This window comes from Pseudophryne corroboree, chromosome 8 (genome assembly GCF_028390025.1).
Source record: "Pseudophryne corroboree isolate aPseCor3 chromosome 8, aPseCor3.hap2, whole genome shotgun sequence".
Classification (NCBI taxonomy): Eukaryota; Metazoa; Chordata; class Amphibia; order Anura; family Myobatrachidae; genus Pseudophryne; species Pseudophryne corroboree.
In genome coordinates this window covers 344,807,678-344,834,168 of record NC_086451.1, presented here as the reverse complement: position 1 = coordinate 344,834,168, position 26,491 = coordinate 344,807,678, and the positions used below count along the sequence as shown (strand labels likewise).

The 26,491-nt window shown below is 44.0% G+C and overlaps 1 pseudogene; it reads left to right on the top strand.

The window, feature by feature from the left end:
* Positions 1-1,376: 1,376 nt before the first annotated feature.
* Positions 1,377-1,495, top strand: LOC134950055 (5S ribosomal RNA; annotated as a pseudogene).
* The last annotated feature ends 24,996 nt before the right edge of the window (positions 1,496-26,491 follow it).

The following is a 26,491-nucleotide window of genomic DNA, read 5'->3' as shown; positions in this document are numbered from 1 at the left end:
CAGTAATACCTAATAGACTATCTTATCAATGTTTATGTTTTTCTATGTATATAAAGGGTAGTATTTAATTAGTCCAGCAGTAATAGTATAATGTAACTAGCTACCAGCCAGTCAACAACGTAACAGTAATGTTAGCGCCGGCGACTATGCCCAAGAATCTCAAAGATGAACTGGCCAGGAGCCACTTTGTGAAAACCCCACCAAGGTCCACAACGTTAACATGCACCTTTGCCTGTGGGAAATGTAAGGCATGTGAATACATGGTAAGAATGCATGAGGTGAAGGACAAATGTGGGGATACTTTGAAGATAAGGAATTTCATCAACTGCACACAATTGGCGTGATATATTGCATCACATGCAGCTGTAATTACAAATATGTGGGCATGACCACCAGAGCATTGAAACATTGTCTGTTGGAACACATAGGTTCAATCAGAAATGCAGCTAAGGATATGTGGCGAAGTTCTAGAAACTCACCTCAGTAGTACAACATTTCCACTACTCACACCCAAATACTTTCAAGGCTGTGAAAGCATTCGGACTGGAAAAAGTAAATCTTGGTATTAGAGGAGGAGATCTTACAAAAGAACTCCTAAAGAAAGAAAGCGAATGGACCTTCAAGCTGGGGGCTCTCAAAAAACTTGGCCTGAACAAATACATAAATTATCAAGTATTTATTGAATAAATCCATCTTTCTCAACAAAAGACCCAATTGACAATAGTCAAAGAACTTTATTTAAACACACTCAGGTTAGCCAATATCCCTAATATGGATATAAACCAATATAAGCATTATATTACTGGCAGTATATATATCAGATATAGTTTCTCTTATTTATTAACCACAATGGAGGTAAATGTGTATATTGCTACTTTTGCCATGAAGCGCATGATTTGGTGCTTTGTTTATCATACCAGGTTAATGTTGATTTGTTTATTTCTGAAAACTTTGTTTTTTGGTAACTTACATGTATGTTCATATTGATGTCAGATGCTGGCAATCACCGCCCTCTTTTACTCTCTCTCTCTCTCTCTCTCTCTCTCTCTCTCTCTCTCTCTCTCTCTCTATATATATATATATATATATATATATACGTTTTATCTTATTTCAAGTTTCCACACCCACTTTCTGGAAGACTCAGCTTAGAGTGTGTTCACAAATTCACATATGTTCATCTTCTTGTATGACCTTTTTGTGACATTGTTTTAGCTTTTATGATTCACCCAACTCTCACATAATGTGGGATTCACCCCCAATTTTTTTCAAACACATTACTAATTATTCTTATCCCAATATCCCTTACTCTTAGTTCTGCTTTAACAGAACAGTAAATTCACCTCTCTCTTTAGCTGTCCACAAGTAGAAAACATCTACAATACGTCCATACCACACTGGAAATGCCCAATCTTGTCTGATTTTGGAAGCTAAGCAGTGCTGGGCATGGTTAGTAGTTGGATGGGAGACCTCCTGCGAATACTGGGGGCTGAATAGAAATGTTTTTGCTACAGGACACATCACACCAATTTTGTACCAGGCAATTTAATACCCAAACTCCCCCCCCCCCTTTTTTTCACTGATATATTAACACCCACTCTTCACTTTATGTTCACATTATTAATATTACACATACACCTATCTCTAATAAACTATGACAATAGAATATCACAAGAGAGCGCTTATAAAAGATAAGTAATTTTATCTCAGACAATTTATTAATATTATGGAATATTCAAAAAAAAATTTAACATATATAAGAACAATAAATATCACTGCTGATATTAAAACATGGTATGGCACTTTTTTTTTTTTATATAGGATCACCTGATAAACCAACTGTCAGTCCATAAGCAGACTGTAGTTCAAGTGGTAATCCACTGAATACTCACAGCACACGTTAGTAAATCTCAAGAAAGTCTCATTGCAAATATAGTTCAAATGCATACCTCCCAACATGACCCTCTCCAGGAGGGACACAATGCTCTGCTCCTGGACTTTTCTCTTAATTTATAACTGCCGGCACTTGTGCTGAACAGGTTAATAGATAAGAATGGTGTTTCAGCACAGGTGAGGGCAATCATAGATTAACAGGGAAGTTCAGGAGCAGAGCCTTCTGTCCCTCCTGGAGAGGGTCATGTTGGGAGGTATGCAAATGCTTTTAAGGTAGCTGTGAAGCTGAACTGTGGCCATAGAGAGTGCGCTATGCTACCACCTCCCCATCCGCCTGAAGATTTGTTTGCACACCACTGGTTCCAGTGTGGTCTCAGCGAGACCAATGATCAGCACACAGGGTCCGTGATTTTGATGTGGGAGCGGCGGTGTCAGCTTAATGTATGAGGGGAGGGAGGGAGCAACTCTTTGCCAGATGGCTAAAAGGCTGTAGCAGGTGTCGCTGGTGAAAAGGTTCTGGCTGTGGCGGTGAGGGGATAACATGCAGGAGCTTGTAACAGCAGCATAGCGGGTCCTTAACGCGTTTCTCCGTTAACCCCAGCAACGGTTAGGACACCTTGTTACATCTGATCCAACCAATCACGAATCATTTTCCCAATTAGGGCGGCATTGAATACACTTCCTGCCCATCCCCTCCATTCAGTGTCAATTAGCCTCTCAGGTATAAAGGAGGCCACTGAGCAGACCCCAATTACACTTGTTGAACAAGCCATTTCCTCACCGAAAAGCATGTCCAAGTTGGAGGTTCTGGGTCCTGTGCACAGGACCAGAACTGCACTTCATACAAGTCCTTAATAGGCATACTCTATTTTTATTGTTGATCAATTTTTGCCTGTCTTTCATTGTATGCTAGTTCAATATTTTCTGCTAGGAAAAAAACAATTAACCTGACAGCGCAAGTGGTTAATTGCAGACAAATATATAGTTTATAAATATTCAATTGATACAATGGTGGTCATTCCGAGTTGTTCGCTCGGTAATTTTCTACGCATCGCAGCGATTTTCTGCTAATTGCGCATGCGCAATGTTCGCACTGCGACTGCGCCAAGTAAATTTGCTATAAAGTTAGGTATTTTACTCACGGCATTACGAGGTTTTTTCTTCGTTCTGGTGATCGTAATGTGATTGACAGGAAGTGGGTGTTTCTGGGCGGAAACTGTCCGTTTTATGGGAGTGTGTGAAAAAACGCTACAGTTTCTGGGAAAAACGCGGGAGTGGCTGGAGAAACGGAGGAGTGTCTGGGCGAACGCTGGGTGTGTTTGTGACGTCAAACCAGGAACGACAAGCACTGAACTGATCGCACTGGAAGAGTAAGTCTCGAGCTATTCAGAAACTGTACAGAGAAGTCTTTTCGCAATATTGCGTATCTTTCGTTCGCAATTTTGATAAGCTAAGATTCACTCCCAGTAGGCGGCGGCTTAGCGTGTGCAATGCTGCTAAAAGCAGCTTGCGAGCGAACAACTCGGATCGAGGGCCAATGGTTCGATTGCTAACGACCCTAGAAGCCTATCTGCATAGGCTTCAGATGCAAGAACAGAAAAATTAAATATATATGGGTCACGCTAAGGAACCATTATAAACAGAAAATTACAGTGGTTTTATAATAATGACAACAATTTTTATTACAATTCATGCACATAAAAACACACTTTAAAAAAGCACATAACTAGATATAACAAACAACGCTGATTAGATACAAAGTTGTGATGGTTGAAGTTGGATGTAGCAATCAGAGGATATTACCTCATTACTGCTACTAATTTGCAGTTCGTTTCATAAATGTATCTATGAGCTGGATAAAGACTAATATAGTCCCAGAATAGACATAGTAATTCAAATTGATGCCAAATAAACAGTGACGGATTGGAGACTGGGGTCCGATAAGAAGCATATAATATTAATGTCAAAAATCCCGACTTAGAGGCTCATAGTGTTTATAATCACAGGTGATCCCATATTAGTTACAAATAAGTTTGATGATAACAAGCCGTTCACAGTGCCACTACTCACTCTATCCCGATGTTGTGGGACCTATTCCAAGGTATGAGATGATCGATCCCTGGCGTTCCCGGGTGCGGCAGCTGGATGATAGCGGCGGCTTGTGAAGCTGATAGTGGGAACCACAAATTATAGGGAAATTAAATATGTTCAGGTATCCAAAACCAAAATATTTCGCCAATTTTTAATATATTTATTATCACTTACAGTTATATATAGATTTTGTCATCATTTTTGTACATGTAAACATTTATTTATTTTATCCTTTTCCGTTTTTCGCACATGTTCAATAAATACAGCTATGAAAAAAAGAGTGACTGACACCCACTATTGGAAGTCACCTACAACACTGGCTGTTACACACCCTATTATTTGTACTATTTGTCTTATTTTTATCAATTGATAACACATAGCAAACTTTAAGTGTCCCAAAGGGTGACCCCATCTTGGGATTGGAGAAATTCCTCTCTGTGGTCACATGTAGTATGTAACACTTATATTATGTAACAGATATTGTGTACACTTACGCCTCCTCATGTATATGTATTTGTAGTGTCTGCTGATATTTTGGAAATTGGACTCAATTTTAATACATACCAATAAAATTATTATGTTTTAGATAAAATAAAATCTTTATTTTTCTTTTAAACGTGCCTAACAAGCACTGCCAGAATACTGTACCCCAATATCAACAATTTTACTGTGCGCCTCTATTGGGTGTGAGGCAAAATTAGTGATGTTGGAGAATGCAGGATGCCGGTGTTCCATCTGTTTTCCTGGCATTTTGCATCAATAGCTGTTCATTGGCTTGACCCCTATTAATGTAAATCGCAATCATCTCTGCACACAGAAATCACAGACGTCCAGAGGTGATATTGATATTTGCATATGAAAACTGTCACCTTGGATGATTTGCCATTTACTTAGAAGGCCTGTTTGACTCTCTTACTCCCAACTTGCAAGGTTGGACTGGCCCACAGGGGTACAGGGGAAACCACCGGTGGGCCTCACTGCCTGGGGCCCACCTCCTCCTCTAGGGATCAGGTTTCAGACTGTGCACTTGAATTATACATTATATATATTACCTTATACTGCGCATTACTATGTTGTATTTTCTATAATGCATTGCTGTTATTAATGTGATATATGAGCAAGCATGCACTGTCAGCATTTACTCTATATATTTATGAAGGAGTCCAGACCATGCACTCTCTAATGGTTAGCCAAGCCTATGTGGTGGATGGCCACACCCCAAAATATGGGCCATTACCATTGCATTCCCCTGGTGGGCCCTTCATGCCCCAGTCCGACACTGCCAACTTGTCTCCATCCGACCACCTTTTGGATCAACACACATCGTGCCAAGCCCTCGGTGGATCAACCTCCATGCTACAATACCATTTGCTTTCATTATTATCATGATAAGAAAAAAATAACACACTTATTTTCCAAGATCTAGCACCAATCAATCTGAAGGAGTGCTGTGACCTGGCCAAAATCACTATGACCCTACCAGTTGATAGTCTCCTTTTGTTGAAAATTATGTCTGTACAGGTGTTTGATATTGCAAAATTATATAGGCACACACCAGAGGATGACCCAAACTGTAAATAACCAGGTACTTAACCAGTGTTGTTGGTTTATTGAGAGATAGCAGGTACAACCGTACTCCCTGTTACATGTACACTGGTGATGGAATGGAGCTTGAGCATAGTGGGTAATCATACAGGTCACCAGCCGGTGATTGTATATTACAAACGGGTAGTGGTGCAAGGATGCTGAAACATATCTCTTGCTTATCTGAATCTCATATGAGACAAGCAGGAAACGTCTGTCTCCCACCATGTCACACTACATAGTCTCAATCAGTAAAGAACAAAATGGCCACTGCACATGCTCAGTAGAGATCTCAGCGACCATCTTGGCATGTGGTATGGAGCCTTCATAGAGAACAGTAAGGCTGGATTCAGAGCAGTAGCACACTCCTCTTTCAACAGTGTTAAGCAAACAAGACCCATCTTGTGAGGGGATGCAGTTAATTTGCAAAGCAAGGACTCTTCGGCTCCTTCTACCTCAATGACTTTGTCTAGACTTCCTTCACTAAATCCTGAATGGTCGACAAGCAGACTCAGACTGCTGATCTTTCTTTTATGCCGTCTGTCCATTACTGTTTTTCACTGTTTTTTTTTTTTTTTTTTTACAGATCAATTATTAGCATTACCAGTGTTTTTGTACCTGCTATGTTATTTTCCCTGTGGTGTTTGTCACCTCTGCTCATCACATAATATCTCTTTTAGCTTTATTATAATTGTTTGATAAGCAGTTCAGGTTTTCTTTCTATGTTCTTAACATTTGAGTGCACAGCCTCATGGTCACCTTGCTTTATTTTCCATGCCTTGCCCTTTGTGGTTCCAGGCTTCACCATGTTTTTCAGTTTTCATTGGGAAGCTTATATTTTCCTCTATCCACAACTACATCCATCTGTTGTACTCCATTTGTCTGTTCATGTCTTCTACATGTATATTAGCTATTTTATTTCTAGGCTTATCAAGTTTTCTTGTCTTTTTAAGATGACATGTGGTTCTTCTCCCTGTTGTATGTGTAGACTCATTTCTCCTTTTCTTAATTTGATCCTTCTGGCTCCGATAGCTTCACTGCCATCTACAGTAAAAAAATTGGTGGACCTCTCATGCTCATTCCCTTTTTCAACCTGGTTCTCATTGGCTCCAAATTAGACCAGACCACCTTGAGAACATAGATTGTTGTCATTCCGAAGCCAGATCATGATCCTAAATCTAGCTTCAGAACTATTTCTCTACTAAAAGTAGACCTAAAACTATTTGCCAAGGTTTTGGCTAATAATTGATTAAAGTCTCTCTGACACCTAACTTGTCTCCAGGTGAGATTTATCCCAAACAGACTGGCTTTCGATAACACTAGTTTTAAGGCACAGATTTAGCAAGCCGTGGGGAATGATAAATTGCATGGTGATAAAGTGCCAGCCAATCAGCTCCTAACTGCCATGATAAAGGCTGTGTTTGAAAAATGACAGTTATGAGCTGATTGGTTGGTACTTTAAGTGCAGTATATCACTCTCCAAGGCCTGATAAATCTGGGCCTGGGTCCCCTATGCCATAGTTACTCTGTGCAATTTTTTTTTGCCCTTACTTTTGGGACTTAATTTCCATCCTTTGCATAATTTGATATATACTACAATATACAACCCCCCCCCCCCCCCCTTCCCTTTATCTTTTCTGTACCCTTGTCCTTACCAGGGACATGCAGTGAGGTAAATGGCTCAGGAGGCACTGGCTAGAACCAGAGCCAGATTTATACACAATATATGAGCCAAAGGGTGCATGTGGGCATTATGCAAATGTGCAGCAGTATAAACACCTGCAAATTTGAGGAGTTTTGATCAGAGATGTGCAGAAAAGATAAGCGCCATAGACGTTTTACTCCACAGTTTTAACTATAAAAATTATTAGTATAATACAAAGTTGGTATTTTGAATATATTCTTTGTATTTTTCACATACTTTATACAGTAAAAACTCTGGTTCAGACGATAGTAAGACAGGAAAGGTTCAGCCTCACCCCACAGCACGTCACTAGTCCTTACCCCCTTAAACCAAATAAACAGAACTTCAAAATATAAATGTCAATGCATGGACTCAACAAGACCTCTGAAAGTGTCCTGTGGTATCCGGCACCAAGATATTAGCAGCAGTGACACCTGGTTTGCACTCTTCACTATGTGACCCCCCCCCCCAAGCCTCTGACTGGGCCGTCCAAAGGGGTGTGGCCTAACAAAAGAGGCATGGCTTCACTGTGGTCAACGTTTCTTCACTCCGGGGGACACTTCCAGCATTCCCGGAGATGCTGGATGCCCCCAGAGACTGGGCTGAGTGCAGTGATGGCTATTCATGTGTGACAGGAACCGAGATCCACAGGTAAATATCACACTGCAGCACTCAGCTCCTGTCACTGCAGAAGAGCCGGCATTTTGGTGTCACCCCTTCTGATGGCGACACCCGGCGTGCGATGCCACTAATTAGCAGTAGATCACAGTTCCTGTCAAATGAGATCACGGCCTCAAACAATATGCCAGCTCAACTTTTCCGCACAGTGGAGATGCTTTGCAGGCCAGCATGCCTGCAGACTGATGAAACCCTTTCCCAGGCAAGATGCAACGAGTTTGCAAACTTCTTTGCAGATAAAATATCCACCATCCGGGCTGGAATCTTCACAGTGCCATCAAAGGAGTGGCAAACTACAAAGCCTGCCAATATAAGCCACCTGCCTTCATGGACCAGCTTTGACCCAGTGGATGTAAAGGACATTGCTGAAATTGCTCGGATTTTGCGTCCCATCACCTGTGATCTGGACCCTGACTCAACCAAGCTTCTAATAGGTTGTATGGATATAATTGGTCCTGTCTTTGCAAAAATTGTTCAATGCTCTTTGCATACAGGCATTTTTCCTGGACCCCTAAAGGAAGCAAGCAATTGTTAGACCTCTTCTTAAAAAACCTAATTTAGATCCCGACTGCATGACCAACTACAGACCGGTATCAAACCTTCCCTTTCTAGGAAAAGTTATTGAGAAAGTGGTCGCAAATCAACTGGAAACCCATGATATTTATGATCCATTCCAATCAGGATTCAGGAGAAGACATAGCACTGAAACAGCCCTGGCGTGTGTGTCAAATCATCTTCTGATGGCAAGAGACAGAGGTGACTGTTCAATATTAATCCTTCTGCATCTCTCTGCAGCATTTGGTACCATGGACCATGGGCTTCTGATTGAGCAACAGGATACATTTTTGAGGACTGGATGGCACAGTCCTAAGCTGGTTCAAATCATTTCTCACAGGCAGGTCACAGAGAGTATTGTCTGGAGTATACTCATCACCAACAGTGCCATTGCCCTGTGGTGTCCCACAAGGTTCTATACTATACCCCATGCTTTTTGTAGTATACATGCTCCTGCTGAGTGAAATAATCAGGCACCATGGCCTGGTCTACCACTGCTATGCAGATGATACACAACTGTACTTGTCCATTACTTCGGGCACTGATAACCCAATAGCAACCCTAAATGGCTGTCTAGCTGAGCTCCAGGAGTGGATGAGTGCCAGTTGGCTGCGACTGAACCCGGATAAAACAGAGGTCCTTATGATAAAACCGCAACATCAAAGGACAAGACTGCAGCATAGCCAACCAATTGGACTTACACTTGGGGATTCAGATTTACAAACCACTGATCATGTGCAGAATCTTGGCATTGTCCTGGATGGTGACTTGACACTTAAACATCAGATATCAGCCACAATCAAATCCTCATTCTTTCACCTGAGGAACATAGCCAGAATCAAGCACTTAATTCCCTCAGATGATCTGCCAAAAGTCATACATGCATTTGTATCATCTCGATTAGACTACTGTAATGCCCTCTACCATGGTCTCCCAGCAAAAGAATTGCACCGCTTACAGCTGGTGCAAAACACAGCTGCCAGGCTGTTAACCAACCAGCCCCGTTCTAGCCACATAACACCCATCCTCTACTCCCTTCACTGGCTGCCTGTAAGATGGCGAATCATCTTCAAGATTGGCTTACTGAGTTTCAAAGCACTACATGACCATGGCCCAAGGTACATGAAGCAGCTTCTGATTGCATACTGCCCCACTCGATTACTGCGATCTGTAGATGAAGGACTTTTAGCAGTACCTAGAATCTCCCGTAATTCATCTGGGGGTCAAGCTTTTAGTCATGTGGTTCCGACTCTATGGAACTTCCCCGCACAGTGCGAGAAGCCCCAACTACAGAATCCTTCAAAAGTATACTCAAGACTTTCCTGTTTACTCATAATGTCTCTTTAGTCATGTTTCTGTATTTTATGAAAAACTGTTCTGTACTTCATTATTTTCTGTACTATATTATGCTATGTATATGTTAAGTGCCTTGAGTCCTATTGGAGAAAGAGCGCTATATAAATAATAATAATAATAATAATAATAATTATTATTATTATTAGATCCATTAAGTCCTGTAAGTTGCAAGATGGGCCCTCCATGACTCAAACTTTTTTTTCAGCAGATCTCACAGATGTTTACATGGGATTGAGATCTGGAAAATTTGAAGGCCAAGCCAACTCCTTGAGTTCTTTATCATAAAATTTTTGACGGAGCTTCTGTAGTATAGCTGCCGCTCTCCGCGATAAAAGGGTGTTCAACTGACCTCTGAGGTTATTTATCTGGGAGAGTAGGGAGTCGCGTGGGGCAATTTTGTGCTGGGCTAGAAGCGCAGTAATTTGAGATTCCAGTGAGGAAATTTCTTGTGCTGCTTTCTTACGTATGGCTGAGGTCTTAGACATAAATTGGCCGCGAACAGTAGCTTTGTGTGCTTCCCAAACTAGGCTAGGAGAGACTTCTGGGGAAGCGTTTTCCTCAAAAAAAAATTTTAGGTTCAGTTTAGTGTCTGAAAGAGTGGAGGGGTGCGAAAGGAGAGTATCGTCAAGACGCCATTTACGGGACTTATTAGGGGTTCTATAGAGATCAATCAGGATATACACTCCCGCATGGTCCATCCAGGAACAGGGAGTGATGCCTGAATCAGATATCAGCGTTGATATTGAGCGAGAGGCATGTATCATATCTATTCGAGAGTAGTGTTGATGAGGTGCAGAGAAGTGGGTGTATTCTCTAGCGTTGGAGTGTTTAAGACGCCAAGTGTCTTGTAAATCAAGGCGTGTAAGGGAGGATGTCAATGTAAGGGCCGCATCAGACGGAGACGCTTCCTTCTTAGTATTAGGAGGAGTGGAATTATCTAAGAAGGGGTCAAGCACAGTGTTAAAGTCCCCACCTAGAATAATGTGGCCTTGCGCTACTCTATTGAGATGTAAAAAGGAGCTTGCGAAAAAAACGGGATTGGTCTTGATTAGGGGCGTACACAGACACGAGTGCTAGAATATCGGTGCGGATCGTGCCGATCACTATCAGGTACCGGCAGTCAGGGTCAGCTATGGTTGTAGTGTGGACAAATGGGATATTGCGATGAATCAGTATAGCTACCCCCCTTTTTTTACAAGCAGCAGAGGCAAAAAAGGTCTGGGTAAATTGTTTACCGTGAAGTTGAGAGTGTGTACCGGTGAAATGGGTCTCTTGGAGGAAAACTATATCAGCCTTCTCTCTCCGACAGGCGGATAGCATCACAGTACGTTTCTTGGGAGAATTTAGCCCGTTAACATTTATAGAATACAGTTTAAGCGCCATGTGACACCAAAGAACAAAGGAGGAACAGTGGAAACCCGTCCCGGGGAAGAAAGTAAAGGAAAGAAGAAGAACAACAAAGAACAGGAATCAGAAATATAGAAGAAAAGAAAGAGATAGAGAACCCATACGGGAGAAAACCCTGAATTATAGGGTCCCAGTCAAGGACCGCTACACAGATATAAGACATCATACTGTGAAATAACAAATAAAGGGAGCACGGGGGTAGTGGGAACAGTAAACAAATGCAGGAGAACCGGGTCCCTCTGGACCGCAACAGTTGAGTCGGCTGGGGACGAAGATACAATAATGTAACCCGTAATATGAAAAACTATAAACAAACTAAAACATACTGTGTCATAACCAAACAATCAATAAGAAAAATAAAAAATAAATGGGGGGGGGGGACGGGGGGACAAGGGAAGCAAGGGGAGACAAGGCAAACGGGACAAGCCCAGCGTAGTATTATCAGGCTAGGCGTAGCATATGATAAACTTTAAACCTTGGTGCGCAATATCAAGGCTCATGGTAAACACATGAAAAGATAGAAGGTTATAGCAAGAGTCTCCTCTTATCAGGAGACACATTTCAATAAAGTTGAGAGCTATTCAAATGTATGCAGAGAAGAGTTCGCCAAAATCAAGGGGGGTCATTGGTGTCATTGCGGTGACGAGTTACCCTTGTCCATTCAGGCGTAGGGATCTGGGAATGTAGTGGCCCAGAGGAAGAGGCAGTCCCCCCATCAGATGGTGGTGCAGGGAGGAGACCAAGTTTAGCCAACAGATCCTGTCCTTGATTCAAGGTTTTGACAGAGTGAGTAGAGTTGTTCGCTGTAACTTGCAACATGAAAGGAAATCCCCATCTATATCGTATTTGTTGCTGGCGCAGTATACGAGTAACAGGCTGTAAGTCCCGTCTCTTTTGGATGGTGGAGGGGGCCAGATCCTGAAAAACTTGCAGTTGCATATCCCTGAAGTTGATCACTGGAGAGTCTCGTAGTGACATCAGAATACGTTCCTTTGAGCGAAAATAGTGTGGCAGAACTATAACATCCCTAGGTGGCTGAGTCGGGGTCGGTTTTGCTTGGAGCACTCTGTGGGCCCTATCACAAAGGCAATCAGCATCTGAAAGGCCAGGTACGACGTGCTGAAAGAAGTCTTTCAGGAAGGATGGTAGTGCAGAGCTAAGGACTGATTCCGACACATTACGGATGCGTAGATTGTTGCGACGGGCGCGATTCTCTTGATCTTCTTGACGTTCTTTGAGGTCCTCCAGCTCGTCATGGAGTCTGGAGAGCTCCGAGTCAAGCCGTTGCTGAGAGCGGCAAAGGTAGTCTGTCTTTGATTCAAGAGCGTCCGTACGATTACCAAGGGTCATGAGATCAGATTTGAACTCGGCTATAGCTGTGGAGAGTTCTTGCTTAAAGGCGGACTGCACCCCTTCAAGTAAACTGGTCATAACTGCTTGGATCTGTGGGTCAATACCCGTCTCCGATGAGCAGGGGGAGGAAGGAGAATCCGTGATCAATGCAGGAGTCAGGGGACCCTTAGATTTTTGTCCAAAAAAAATTGTGGGGGCCTGCGCGATTTTTCTTGTTTCGCCATTATGGGAAAAAAGAAAAGGGGAGGTGGGATATCACAAATGTAAAAAGACACAGACGGTGTTCGTCGGCTGTACGTTAAGTAGAAGAGGGAAAGGTATAAAGAAGACTATCACGGTCCAGGTAGGACAAATTGTGTTGCTAGGCCATCATCTCAGACATTGCAGAGGGGGAGATGAGGGCCAGTGTCCCTATCGCTATCCTCCTAGGGCAGTTAACAAAGACTGAGCGGCCCTGACAGCAATGGAGATCAGCGGGATACTAGAGTCGGGGAGAGCAAGGAGTAGGCAGCGTCGGAGGGAGGGACGAGGGCAGGTGGTCCCACAGTCGTACCCGTTCGTCTGTATGTGAGTGTCCCCAGGGGCTGTCCAATGCAGTGGGACACCGGAGCTTGTCTCCCGTCGGGTCTGCTGGCAGGCAGTGTGCTGCACCGTAAGCCTGCGGATATATACGGCTCCAAAGGGTTTCGTCTCTCCCAGGGCGGCTAGCAGACGTGCAGTGTTGTAAGCTAGGGGCCGCACTGTGGCTCCAGGGAGAGCAGGGGCTGTGTAGCACCTAAAGAGCAGCTATTCAGCATGTATATGTAGGTGGATCTTGTTAGCCACCCCCAATATGGCCGCCGTCACTGAGCTCCTGTATGTATGTTTATGTTTATGACAGATAGGCCAGCCCTGGGGTTCCCTGGGCTGATGCACGCCACCAGCCCCACAAATACCTTCAGTGGGGGAGACCCGGTCAGTATAAGCCGCTCGGGCGCTCACTCCCTCCGCGCGGCTCTCTCTGCCCCTTCCAAGATGGCCGCCGGCACCGGACGTCCACAGGCACCTCGCGGCTCCGGCCTGCGCTCGGTTCCCGGCTCCAGGGGCCCGCACGCTTCTTCTCCAGTACTTGGTAGGGGTCCACGGGGGGGGAGAGTATATTCAGCGAGGGGCCGCTGCGATCCGCGCGACTCCGGCAGGTCCGAGTCGCCCGGCCGGGAGGGACTCAAAATCTAGGTCCCGGCTTCTGCACAGAGGGAAGGCCGCAACCCTCAGGAACAGGAAAAACCTGCTCCCCGGCTCCACAGCACTTCCACACGAATTGCCCTATTTCAAGGACAATATAACAGGGCTTCGGGAGCTAAATAAACACAGATGGCTGGGTTATAACGGGGTAGATATGAGGCTTTTACTGGGAGCTCTCCAGGGACACCTCTGCTCAGTCAGGCTGCAAGCCACGCCCCACTCCTTGAGTTCTTTATCATGTTCCTCAAACCATTTTTGCAGTGGGGCAGGGTGCAATGTTGTGCTGAAATAGGCCACTGCCATCAACGTTGCCATGAAGGGGTGTACTTTCTCTGCTACAATGTTTACGTAAGTGGTACATGTCAAAGTAACATCCATATGAATGCCAGGAGCCAAGGATTTCCAGTAGAACATTGCCCAGTGCATCACACTGCCTTCACCGGTATCCTGGTGCCATCTTTTCCACAGGTAAACAATACATGCGCACCCCGCCGTCCACTTGCTGTAAAATATAACGTGATTCATCAGACCAGGCCACCTTCTATCATTGCTCCTTGGTCCAGTTCTGATGCTTACATGCCCATTTTAGGCGCTTTGGCAGTAGACAGGTGTCAGCATGGGCTTTTGGAGAGTACTAACCACTGCATATTGGGAACACCAAACAAGACCTGTAGTTTTGGAGATGCTCTGACCCAGTCTTTGAGCCACAATTTTGCCTTTAACTAAGTTGCTAAAATCCTTACCCTTAACCAGTGGCGCAGAGAGAGGGGGGAGAGGGTACAAATTGCCTGGGCCCAGGTCTGATGGAGGGGCCTCCTTTGATTAGGCCATGCCTCCTGAAAAGTACCTGAGCATAGCCAGGCTCTCTACTGCACTGGCTGGGAGGCATGCTATGCTCCTGTGAGTGGGTGCTTCTCCTGTGCTAGACACGCCCCCAAAGAGGTGTGGTCATTTCCCCCACATGCTGTGGTCACACCCCCTCCAGGGGGAGGCAGGGGGGCCCCCAGAAAGTTGTTGTACCGGGGCCCAGGATTTCTCTTGGCAGCCCTGCCCTTAACCACAGCAACTTTGGAACTGACTGTTCACTTGCTGCCCAATATATCTCAGCTTTTGACAGGTGCCAAGATATAATCAATGTTATTCACTCTACCTGTCAGTGGTTTTAATGTTATGGTTGATGGGTGTGTATACATGTATATGCATATTATTTGCCTAAAATAATTTTTCAGCCTTTGGTGACATTTTTTTCCTTTAATCTTTAGTCCCTCAGATCTAGCTTATTATTATCTATCATATTATTATTATTATTATTATTACTACTACTACCTTATTGAGAGAGGTAGAGCTGACATATTACACAGAGCTTAACAGATCATAGTTAAAACTTCAAACTATGTCTACCACATATACAATACACGAGTTCAGTACGAATTACCGGTGGCCAGGATGCCGGCTGTCAGTATAGCGACAGTGGCATCCCGGCCACCAGTATGCCAGCAGCGGGGCGAGCGCTAGAAGGACCCTTGCGAGCTCGCTGCGCTTGCCACGATGTGGGCACGGTGGCTTGCAGCATTCGCTACAGATTATATACTCCCTTTATGGGTGTGATGGACTCCTGCAGAAGGAAAATAGCCTGTGGCGTCGGTATTCTGGCGGCGAGATTTCACCGCTAGTCAGTATTGTGACCATCGGGATCCCGACTAGCTTTATTTTAACAGCTTTCCCAATACACTCATATTAGGGTTGTTTATAAAGTCAATAAAACTAGCAGTATGGACTGTAGGAAGCAACTATATAACACTGCACAGAAACCCACAGAGGCACAAGCAGGACATACAAACTCAATGACTCCAGCACTGATGGCTAAACACTGTGCTACTATTCCATCCAAAGTCTGGACAGCTTTTGTGGCCTAAAATGGATTGTGCAGATTAACAGTCAGTTGAAGAACAGCTAATTTTATAACAATGTCACCAAAGGAGGTGACCCTGAACAACTTGTTATATCTTATCATGGATATACAGTATATGACATGGAAATATGGAATGGCCAATGAGGAAAAAAAAAAAAAATACTGGAAGAATGGAAAAACATTTGCGATTCTGATACATTTCAGTTCCTGATGCTTCACACTCACGAGGTGTCCAAAATCTGTGGGGATCCATCCAACAGAATAATTCATAACTTTGGAGTGGCAGATTGCTAAGGAATGAGCCTTTGCGTTTAAGTCTAAGGCACATGCGGCCGTGTGTTTATGCTAAAGCCACGGACGATTTCTACGAACTTGTAGCTTCTAGTGGTGGTGCAAATCCGTCTCGGTGCACAATCAAAACTTGCCCCAGCCCTATGGCAGTGGCAAACTGTATGAGTCATTGTGCATCTTTAGACACGCACATCTGTCTAGCCACACACCCCCATTACCTCCCAATAAGACCCACTAAAGTCCACACTCCCTGCATCCTTTATTCTGCATCTCCATGCGATAACTATAGGCACCCATGCGTATTGCGACTTGGACGCATGCGCACTGCATGTGGTTAGTGTGTGGCTCTGAATCAGGATCTTTGTGCTCATATCAGAATAGTCCTCTTTCATAACTTATACAGTACTTCTCCTTGTCTTATATAAGAAGAATGCCTGATATTTACAATACCATGTCTGCATTTTAACTCGAGAGGACCATTATTCATTTGCTTTTTAACCGCACGAGACTATAGAAATTATCCAACACTGTGACAGGATAAGACAACTAGTGTTTAATTTGCATACATAATAATGCACTAAGTGCCCTTTAATCTTCAACGCCTGACAAATGTGAAGTGGCCAATCGAACTCAACATCTCCCCCCATCTATCACAAGGTCATGTATCTCTTGATGTATGACGTCATTTACTCTGAACAGGCCTTCCTGGAAATGTATTTGTTACTTTCTGAGCCAAAGGTCAGCCTATTGTCACACAATCATGACAGTTAATCACAATTGTTCTGCTCTTCTCCCCATCATCTACATAATAAGCAGTTTCGCTAAATAATATAAAGTTTGTGCAATTGAAGCAAAATGTCATGAGTGTTGAAAAGCCGTGATCACAGCTTTTAAACACCAATGGCCTTTCTATTTGTGACAATTTTGATCTTGGTGAGGGACAAATCATATATGTGAAAGTTTTGGGTTATTAATTCACAAAGCTAAACACCACTCATGGTAATAGACATAGTGATGATATTTGAGTAAATAAATTAGGTTTTACCCCAATTCTGGCCAGGTCATAATTCCTGGAGGACCAGTGACTTACTTTTGCCTCCTATAAGAACAAATGGGATTATTTTAGAGAGCCAGACATTTACAGATGCTCTTGATAAAAAGCTAGGTGTTCGAAACTGGTGACTCAATCATTGGTTTCCTCTATCTCTGCTCAGGCAGATATAGGTGCTTGCCCATATCTAAATGCAGTCTGGTCACCAGTGTGGGTAGATCTGGCAAACAGAGCGATCAGATCAGCTGGAGCCCAGTGGTATTTACAGTGCATTCTCTGCCTGTTTGTGACTAGATAATTTGCCAGTCATAATAGGAAGATGATTGGCCTTAAGATAATGTTGATTGGATTGCTGGGTTTTATGTACCCACAAAGTGATAAAGGATGCTTTTGTTTTTATTTTATTTTTTACAAAATTGTTCAATACTTAACACATTAGATTAGTTACCAAATAATACTGAATACTATCCATGGGGCACCTGGGCCTGGTGCACAATTGTAGGAGGCAGCAAGAGTACCTCGGGGATGTGCAATGCCCTTGTGGCTTACTCTGGAATGCAGGGCACTACGGGGTCTAATACTGTTTTATGTGGAACATGAGGGGCTTAGGGCCTAATGCCAAAAAGATGCAGCACACTCTGCATTCACTGGTGGCCTGCAAGTCGTAAGTCGTAAAAGAAAAACAACAGGTACTTTTACTGGCTGACAGAGGTGCACTGAAGGGTAACTTTTTTTTTTTTTTAATGCGTACTACCCTGCCCAAACAGGGTCAGCTACACTCCTCCGTATCCTCAACTTGCCAGGAGTAAGTTTTATAAAGAGCCTCTTGCTGCCAGGACTTTATCCTCTTCTGTACTTGATTTTCTGTCTTTCTTCTTTGGTGAGGCATCTTCTTTCTTTTGTTTTCAGGAGCTCCTCTCTGTCGTCAGGCTGAGCTTGCTCTGCTTGCAATGGCTAATTTAAGCAGGAGCAAGGAGGCGGGATCAGTGACACAGCAAATCACGATGGACTCTCTCATGGCACTAATTCAAAAGGCTGATGAGGAGCTCTGATTGGACATGGTTGATCTTCATAACCCTTTAGATATATTGCTTTCTCGTTCACTTCCGTTACCCAAGGCTATTAATGCTCATAATTTCCTTAGAGACGCAATTGACTATATAAGTGGTTCCCAAACTTTTTTGAATCATGGTGCCCTAGAGTATCATAATTTTTTTCAAGGCACCCATATGCCAAAAGTTTCTTATTGAGAAATTTAGAAAAAAATATTGCATTAAATAAATTGTTTATATTTATTATTACCAGTTATTTATATAGCGCACACATATTCCGCAGCGCTTTACACAGAATATTTGGCCATTCACATCAGTCATCCTTAGATCCAATTATGAGCTGAGGAAAAAGATTTGCTTCTGTTTATCCACATATTTTATGATTGGCAGCCATATGCACTAGTTTCGCCTATTATATTGACAATAGTTTGAATTGGTCCTGGACCACAAACCTGAGGCACCCCTGCAAGTGTCCATGGGCACCTCAGGGTGCCACGGCACACAGTTTGAGAACCACTGGACTATATCAAATCCTCCATGGGTCTAGCCTCATGGTTATTACACTTCTTGATTTATTCCCTTTGTATGTACTGGGAATGGCTTCAGTCTATTTTTCATAGAACAGATCTCTCCCCCATTGTAGTTTTCTCATAGGTCTCTCCCCATTTACAGTATGTTCCAGATGTACATCTGTTCACGCTGATAGTTATCACTGTCTTAGTTTGATGCCCAATTGCTAGAGGCTTCTGGTTATCAGTTATGCTAGCCATACATCAGACCAACTTTTCTCCAACACTCCAAACTTCCAACCATCCAACTTGTCTGTTCAACTAAAACAGTGCCCCACACATCTAACCAACTTTTTACCAGTGCTCCACACATCTAACCAACTTTTCATCAGACCAACCAACCTACCAACTTCTGTCCAACTTGTGATGTCACCGAAGTAGGCGGACAGTGCCTTCCTACAGTTCTTCAGTTTTGTTTTGTTTTTCTCATTTCAAAACATGCAGAATTGTCTTTTTTTCAGTGAAACTGGGCTTTTCTTTCACCACCATACATTTATTAGATTTACTTGTTTTTATACTGAACTATGGATACCAGCATGGTTGGGCTGCCAAGGCAAAATATATATATATATATATATATATATATATATATATATATATACCCCAGATGTAGATATTCGGCACTCCCAATGTAGTAAAATGTACAGGTTGCCTGGTGCCCTCCTGAGCTTCAAAAAGCAAACATATCACAAACGATAGGCGGCACTCTAGGACTTTTCAAAAATCAAGAACATACGTGACCCTGTTCTGACAGCTTAACGTTTCGGTCATTTTCAATCCGCCACACTTTGCTGGCGGAATCTAATAAAAATTTTTAAAAACATGTTTTTTTTGGTGTTTTTTTTGGGTGGGTAATAGCATATCTATTTATATTAGAAGGGATTAGGTACTTGGTTTGTCTTTTTTGGAGGCACAAGTATTATTTATATATTTTTAAAAAGATTATTATTATTATTATTATTATTTTTTTAAATGGAATGGGAAAAACCTGAAAAAAAATTGCGTGGGGTCCCCCCTCCAAAGCATAACCAGCCTCGGGCTCTTCGAGCCGGTCCTGGTTCTAAAAATGCGGGGGGAAAACGGACAGGGGATCCCCCGTATTTTTAAAACCAGCACCGGGCTCTGCGCCTGGTGCTGGTGCAAAAAATACGGGGGACAAAAAGAGTAGGGGTCCCCCGTATTTTTTACACCAGCATCGGGCTCCACTAGCTGGACAGATAATGCCACAGCCAGGGGTCACTTTTATACAGTGCCCTGCGGCCGTGGCATTAACTATCCAACTAGTCACCCCTGGCCGGGGTACCCTGGGGGAGTGGGGACCCCTTCAATCAAGGGGTCCCCCTCCTCAGCCACCCAAGGGCCAGGGGTGAAGCCCGAGGCTGTCCCCCCCCCATCCAAAGGCTGCGGATGGGGGGCTGATAGCCTTGAGAAAATTAAAATATTGTTTTTTCCAGTAGTACTACAAGTCCCAGCAAGCCTCCCCCGCAAGCTGGTACTTGGAGAACCACAAGTACCAGCATGCGGGAGAAAAACGGGCCCGCTGGTACCTGTAGTTCTAATGGGAAAAAAATACCCAAATAAAAACAGGAGACACACACCGTGACAGTAAAACTTTATTTCACACATGTCGACACACACATACTTACCTATGTTGACACGAAGCAGTCGGTCCTCTTCTCCAAGTAGAATCCACGGGTACCTGAAAATAAAAGATAATTATACTCACCTGATCCAGGGTCCAGATTATAATCCACGTACTTGGCAAAACAACAAACCGAACACCCGGACCAAACGGACTGAAAGGGGTCCCATGTTTACACATGGGAACCCTTTCCACGAATGCAGAGACACCCCGGTCACAGAAGTGTTTCTTCAGCCAATCAGGAAGCGCCACTCCGTGGCACTCACCTGATTGTCTCCGTGCGCGTCTGAAGTGACAGAAGGCTGGCGGAGGGGGGCCGCGGGGGGGGTGAATTAGCGGTGCGGGAGCCGGTGCGGGCTGGAGCTGGCCCTGGTGGAGGTGAGGGGGAAGGGGTGCCGCGATCTTGGGGGGCAGTGACTGCAGGAGGGGAGCAGAGGTCCCGCGATCGCTGGTGATATGCGGGGGGTGCCGCGATCGTGGATGATATGCGGGGGGTGCCGGTGCGGGTTGGAGCTGGCCCTGGTGGTGGTGAGGGGGAAGGGGTGCCGCGATCTTGGGGGGCAGTGACTGCAGGAGGGGAGCAGAGGTCCCGCGATCGCTGGTGATATGCGGGGGGTGCCGCGATCGTGGATGATATGCGGGGGGTGCCGAGATCGCGGGTGATATGCGGGGGTGCCGCGATCGTGGGTGATATGCGGGGGGTGCCGCGATCGCAAAGGGAGGGGGGTGCCGCGATTGCGGGTAAGTTGCAGGGGGTGCCGCGATTGTGGGTAAACTGCAGGGGGTGCCATGATTGCGGGTAAGTTGCAGGGGGTGCCGCGATTGCGGGTAAGCTGCCGGGTGGGGTGCGGGGGTGCCGCAACCGCAGGTGGGGTGCCAGTGATCGGGGGTGGCGTGCGTGGGTGCAGCAATCATGGGTGAGGTGCGGGGGGGTACCGCGATCGTGGGGTATCGCGGGAGAGGTGCCACTGCTGGGTGTCCTGTGACAGCGGCAGCCCGGCAGCAGTGATGTGCTACCGTAGCGGTGCGGGGGTGGGTGTGCGGCTGATTAGCGGTGCGGGGGGGGGTGCGGCGAATTAGCGGTGCGGGGGGGTGCGGCGAATAAGCGGTGCGGGGTGCGGCGAATTAGCGGTGCGGGTGCGGACGGGGGGGGGGTGCGGCTGATTAGCGGTGCGGGGGTGGGAGGGTGGCTGGCGGGCGGTGAATTACCGGTGTGGCAGCCGGTGCAGGCGGAGGGAGGCTGGCAGGCGGGGTGTAAATTTGCGGTGCGGGAGCCGGTGCGAAGGGAGGCTGGCAGCCGGGGGGGGGGGGGGGGGGGGGGAGAATTACTGCTGGGCGGGCTGAGGGAGGCTGGCTGGATGGATGGGGCGGCTGGCGGAGGAAAGGGACTGGCGGGCGGAGGGGGGTTAATTTGCGGTGGGACTGGCGGCTGGGCAGTGGCGGGTCACTGCGGCTGGGGCGGTGAGGTGGCCGGAGGGGTATGGAGCACAGAGGGTCACCTGCAGCACGAGACAAAAGTAGGCGGACACTAGCAACCAGTGTCCGCCTACTTATCGTTCAGTTGGGGGGAAGTTTTCCCCTACACCTGAACGATTGGTTGGGAAAATCAAACAGGTTTGATTTTCCCAACTAGTTGGTCAGACCGTTTCTGACCGTTTTTTAGCGTGTGGGAGCAAACGGCTGATAATCGTTTGCTCCCACACACTGCCAGATTATCTTTCCAACCAGCCAACTAGTTGGCTGGTTGGAAATATATCGTCCTGGTGTATGGCTAGCTTTAGAAAGTATGCTATTGATTATGCATGATCTTTCAACCCATCACTGCGGAATGGGCAATTTTGGGAATTAATCCTCCGAACCAAAGCGTCTCTTTCTAGCGATTACTGCGGCTACTAAAAAAGCTTATCTTACGAATATGGAATCAGTCTGGCATCCGTCCAATTGCTATTCGGATGAATTGAGTGCAGACAACATTATCATAGGAGGTTCATAGTTGCCACTTTTTCAACACATGGGAAAGCGACATTGACACACTGGCTCCTACTAAAGCTCAGGTTTACAGAGATATTGCTCCTCCACCATATGAAACAAATTAAGAATGTGGTTGCGCGCCCCCCCCCCCCCTCTGCTAAACGACCGCCGGTCACATGAATACCACCCATCCTTAGACATGTGCTTCCGGTCTACTGCTAGTGCTGTCTTGCTGTGTGACTTATCTGCTATTATTACTGTTCCTTTGCATTGTGTTTTTGTATGTTTATTCAACATGCCTTATCATGCGGCTACCGTTATTTGCTAATACACATTTACTCTGTGTTGGTGTTTTACTATGTATTTTGTTTTGCTTTGGATGCTAAAGAAATCATGTTAAAATGTTAAAACATATACAGGTTGATTATCCCTTATCCAAAATGCTCGGGACCAGAGGTATTTTGGATATGGGATTTTTCCGTATTTTGGAATAATTGCATACCATAATGAGATATCATGGCGATGAGACCCAAGTCTAAGCACAGAATGCATTTATGTTACATATACACCTTGTACACACAGCCTGAAGGTCATTTTAGCCAATATTTTTTATAACTTTGTACATTAAACAAAGTGTGTGTACATTCACACAATTCATTTATGTTTCATATACACCTTATACACACAGCCTGAAGGTAATTTAATATAATATTTTTAATAACTTTGTGTATTAAACAAAGTTTGTGTACATTGAGCCATCAAAAAACAAAAGTTTCACTATCTCACTCTCACTCAAAAAAGTCCGTATTTCGGAATATTCCGTATTTCGGATATTTGGATATGGGATACTCAACCTGTAATACACTAACTTCCTTCCTTCTTTCCTTTGCAGCAGGATCCAGGTAAGGCGGCTTCAGATGTAACAGTCCAGTAAGTCGACGCTGTATGTCAGCATTAGAATTATTATTATTATTATTATTATTATTATTTTTTTGCATTTCCTCCTGGAAAGTTTCTGCCAGCCTCCTCCAGGCAGGTATATTCTCTTTGGGGACTTCCCTTCTGCACTGGTCTTCCTCCCATGGCCATTCATCAGGGTGGATTTAGGGGCGAAGGTGCCCCTAGGCACAGCAGTGATGGCCGCCACCCACCCAATTTATTATTTTATTTGTTAGTTATAACCTCTCATCTGATAACAGTCAATTTAAAAGAATAATAAAGAAAAAGCCACTAACATTGGCATTTCTTTAAATTTAATTATGTGTACATTTGTACGAAGTAGGACAGCTTACAGGGGCAGTATGTGCATGTCCAATCCATTTACACTCCATTCAAAATGGCATATGGGGGGTAATTCAGAGTTGACCGCAACAGCAAATTTGTTAGCAGTTGGGCAAACCATGGGGGTAATTCTGAGTTGATCGCAGCAGGAACTTTGTTAGCAGTTGGGCAAAACCATGTGCACTGCAGGGGGGGGGGGGGGGGGAGATATAACATGTGCAGAGAGAGTTAGATTTGGGTGTGGTAAATTTAATCTGCAATCTAAATTGCAGTGTAAAAATAAAGCAGCCAGTATTTACCCTGCACAGAAACAAAATAACCCACGCAAATCTAACTCTCTCTGCACATGTTATATCTGCCTCCCCTGCAGTGCACATGGTTTTGCCCAACTGCTAACAAAGTTCCTGCTGCGATCAACTCAGAATTACCCACCATGTGCACTGCAGGTGGGGCAGATATAACATTTGCAGAGAGAGTTAGAGTTGGGTGGGTTATTTTGTTTCTGTGAAGGGTAAATACTGTCTGCTTTATTTTTACACTGCAATTTAGATTTCAGTTTGAACACACCCCACCCAAATCTAACTCTCTCTGCACATGTTATATCTGCCCCCCCCTGCAGTGCACATAGTTTTTCCCAACTGCTAACAAATTTACTGCTGCGATCAACTCAGAATTACCCCTATGGTACAGTACAATGGAAATATTTTGCAGTTTCTGGTATTGTTTGGGCTGACAATACAAACACAAGCATCCAGGTGCCGCTCCTAGGCATGTGCCTCTTGGAAAATTCGCCACTGGTCTTTATATGGCTTTCCCCCAACAAGTTTTACTGTTGATTTAACCAACAGAAATAATGTCATTATCAAGATTTGTTGCATAATACAGGTACTACATAAAAAATATGAAAGTTTGCATATATTGGGGTATATTCAATTAGCAGTGATAACGGACTTTTCACGTGAAAAGTCCGGTTTTCGGGTGAAAAAACGGACTTTTCACGTGAAACGCAATTACAGGCTATTCAATTATCCTGGAAAATTTATCGGTGATCATTTTTTCACTAATTTCATTTCACCTTCTCTGAAGCAGGTGAAAAGTTGGGAAAAGTCACTATTTTAAGGTAAAAATGTTTGGATATGGTACAGAACTCCTGGGACACCCCCCTTAATGACTAATTAGGCACGTTGACGTTTTTAATTATTTTTAATTGGCCAATAATGACATGTCATTTTTGGGGTGAAAAAGTAAAAAGTGATGGAAATTGGGGTTCAAGGTATGGGACAGGTATATTGGGGTGCTTTATGAGTGGGACAGGTGTTTTTTAGGCTTGCAGATGGGAGTAATCGGTCTGTTTCCACTTTTTTTTAAAGTACCCTAAAATGACCCAAATATATACTTATACCCATTTTCATGTACCCAAAATTTAATGAGAGCATTTATTTTGCTCAAAAAAAATTGCTTTCTATAATTTTTTTGCATTTTTAAAAAAATGCATATAACAGCCATTTCACACAATTTAAGTCCCCCAAAACGCTCTAATGTGATCTCTAACACACTTCTCTTCTGTTTTCCTATGTTAGTTTAGCATTTTTTGGGGTACAGGCTGATTTCCCCATTTTCACCTGCACTTTTCACTGCAAGAATTTTCACGTGAAAACCGGTCGGAATTGAATAGGTCGAAAAACGGAGCGTTTTCGCGGCAATTTTTGGCCGATTGGCGCGAAAAATTTTCGGGCGCAAAATTGCCGCGAATTTGCGGATAATTGAATATCCCCCATTGTCTAATATAAAAAGTTTAGAGGCCAGTATGTCATAACGGATGCACCTATGCAATGCCACTACCTCCTACATCCACTGCATAGTTCTGTCACTGTCCAAGAATAAATGTGCTTCTGTGAGTGGAAAAAAACACAACTAACCATAGGCACTAAATATCTGACGGAAAGATCTGACTGATCAGATAAAACTTCCTACAGCAGAAGAAATTACCATTTCTGAAGACAAGGAAAGTGATAAAATGAAATGTATGTTTGACTGCGCACTATTATCTTTTTCATTTCAGTCACTTTAGGTCACGATTTGCTTAAAATAAAACTCTGTAAATATTACTTTGATTACATGGCATTGTATGACCACATAATCTCATAAATAGACCTGAAACTTATCACATAACATCAAATATCCTGTCTTGGTGCCTTATTGGAGTTGGCAGCTTAGCAATATTTTGTTTCCCCCTCCCCATCAAAATCTTATTGAGGTTAAGCAGAAGAATAGCAGCAATAAAAGAATATTGCTTTTGGCTACTTATTCGGATTTAGGAAGCTATATATAAAGGGAGGCTAAGCTGGTGACTGTTAGGCAGTGTACTGCTGCACCCTGATTGAGCCCGGACCTCCAGATATTCACTGCTAAAAAACATAAAGAAACCACCTCCTTGAACCACTCAGCTGTAGAAGTAGCGCCTCTGCAGTGAGAAGTAGCGCCTCTGCAGTGACCGATACCTTGACAGGTGAAGCATTTTGACAGAACCAAGTCATGTCTTTGAAAAAGAAAAAAGTGACGGGCTGATTCAAAATTAAGAAAGCCTAGGTAGAGAAGTCTCTTGTGCAATACACTAGTACTAGATTCCCCAATAGCATACCATATGCCATTGAGATTGTTAGCAATTTTAATCCACAATCACAGACTTGGCTGTTCCGTCAATTTGGGTTGCCTAGAATCTTTAATGAAGATGCAGTGTCTCCACTGTCTGATGCCTTACATATCACATCCTGTAACTCAACAATACCAACAGCAAATAAAAGTCTGAGAATTTTTTCTTATACAATTCTTACCAATTCTTTCCTTCTTGCTTGCCTAGAATTTCACGGATCCTCATGAACATCTATATCTAGTTTATT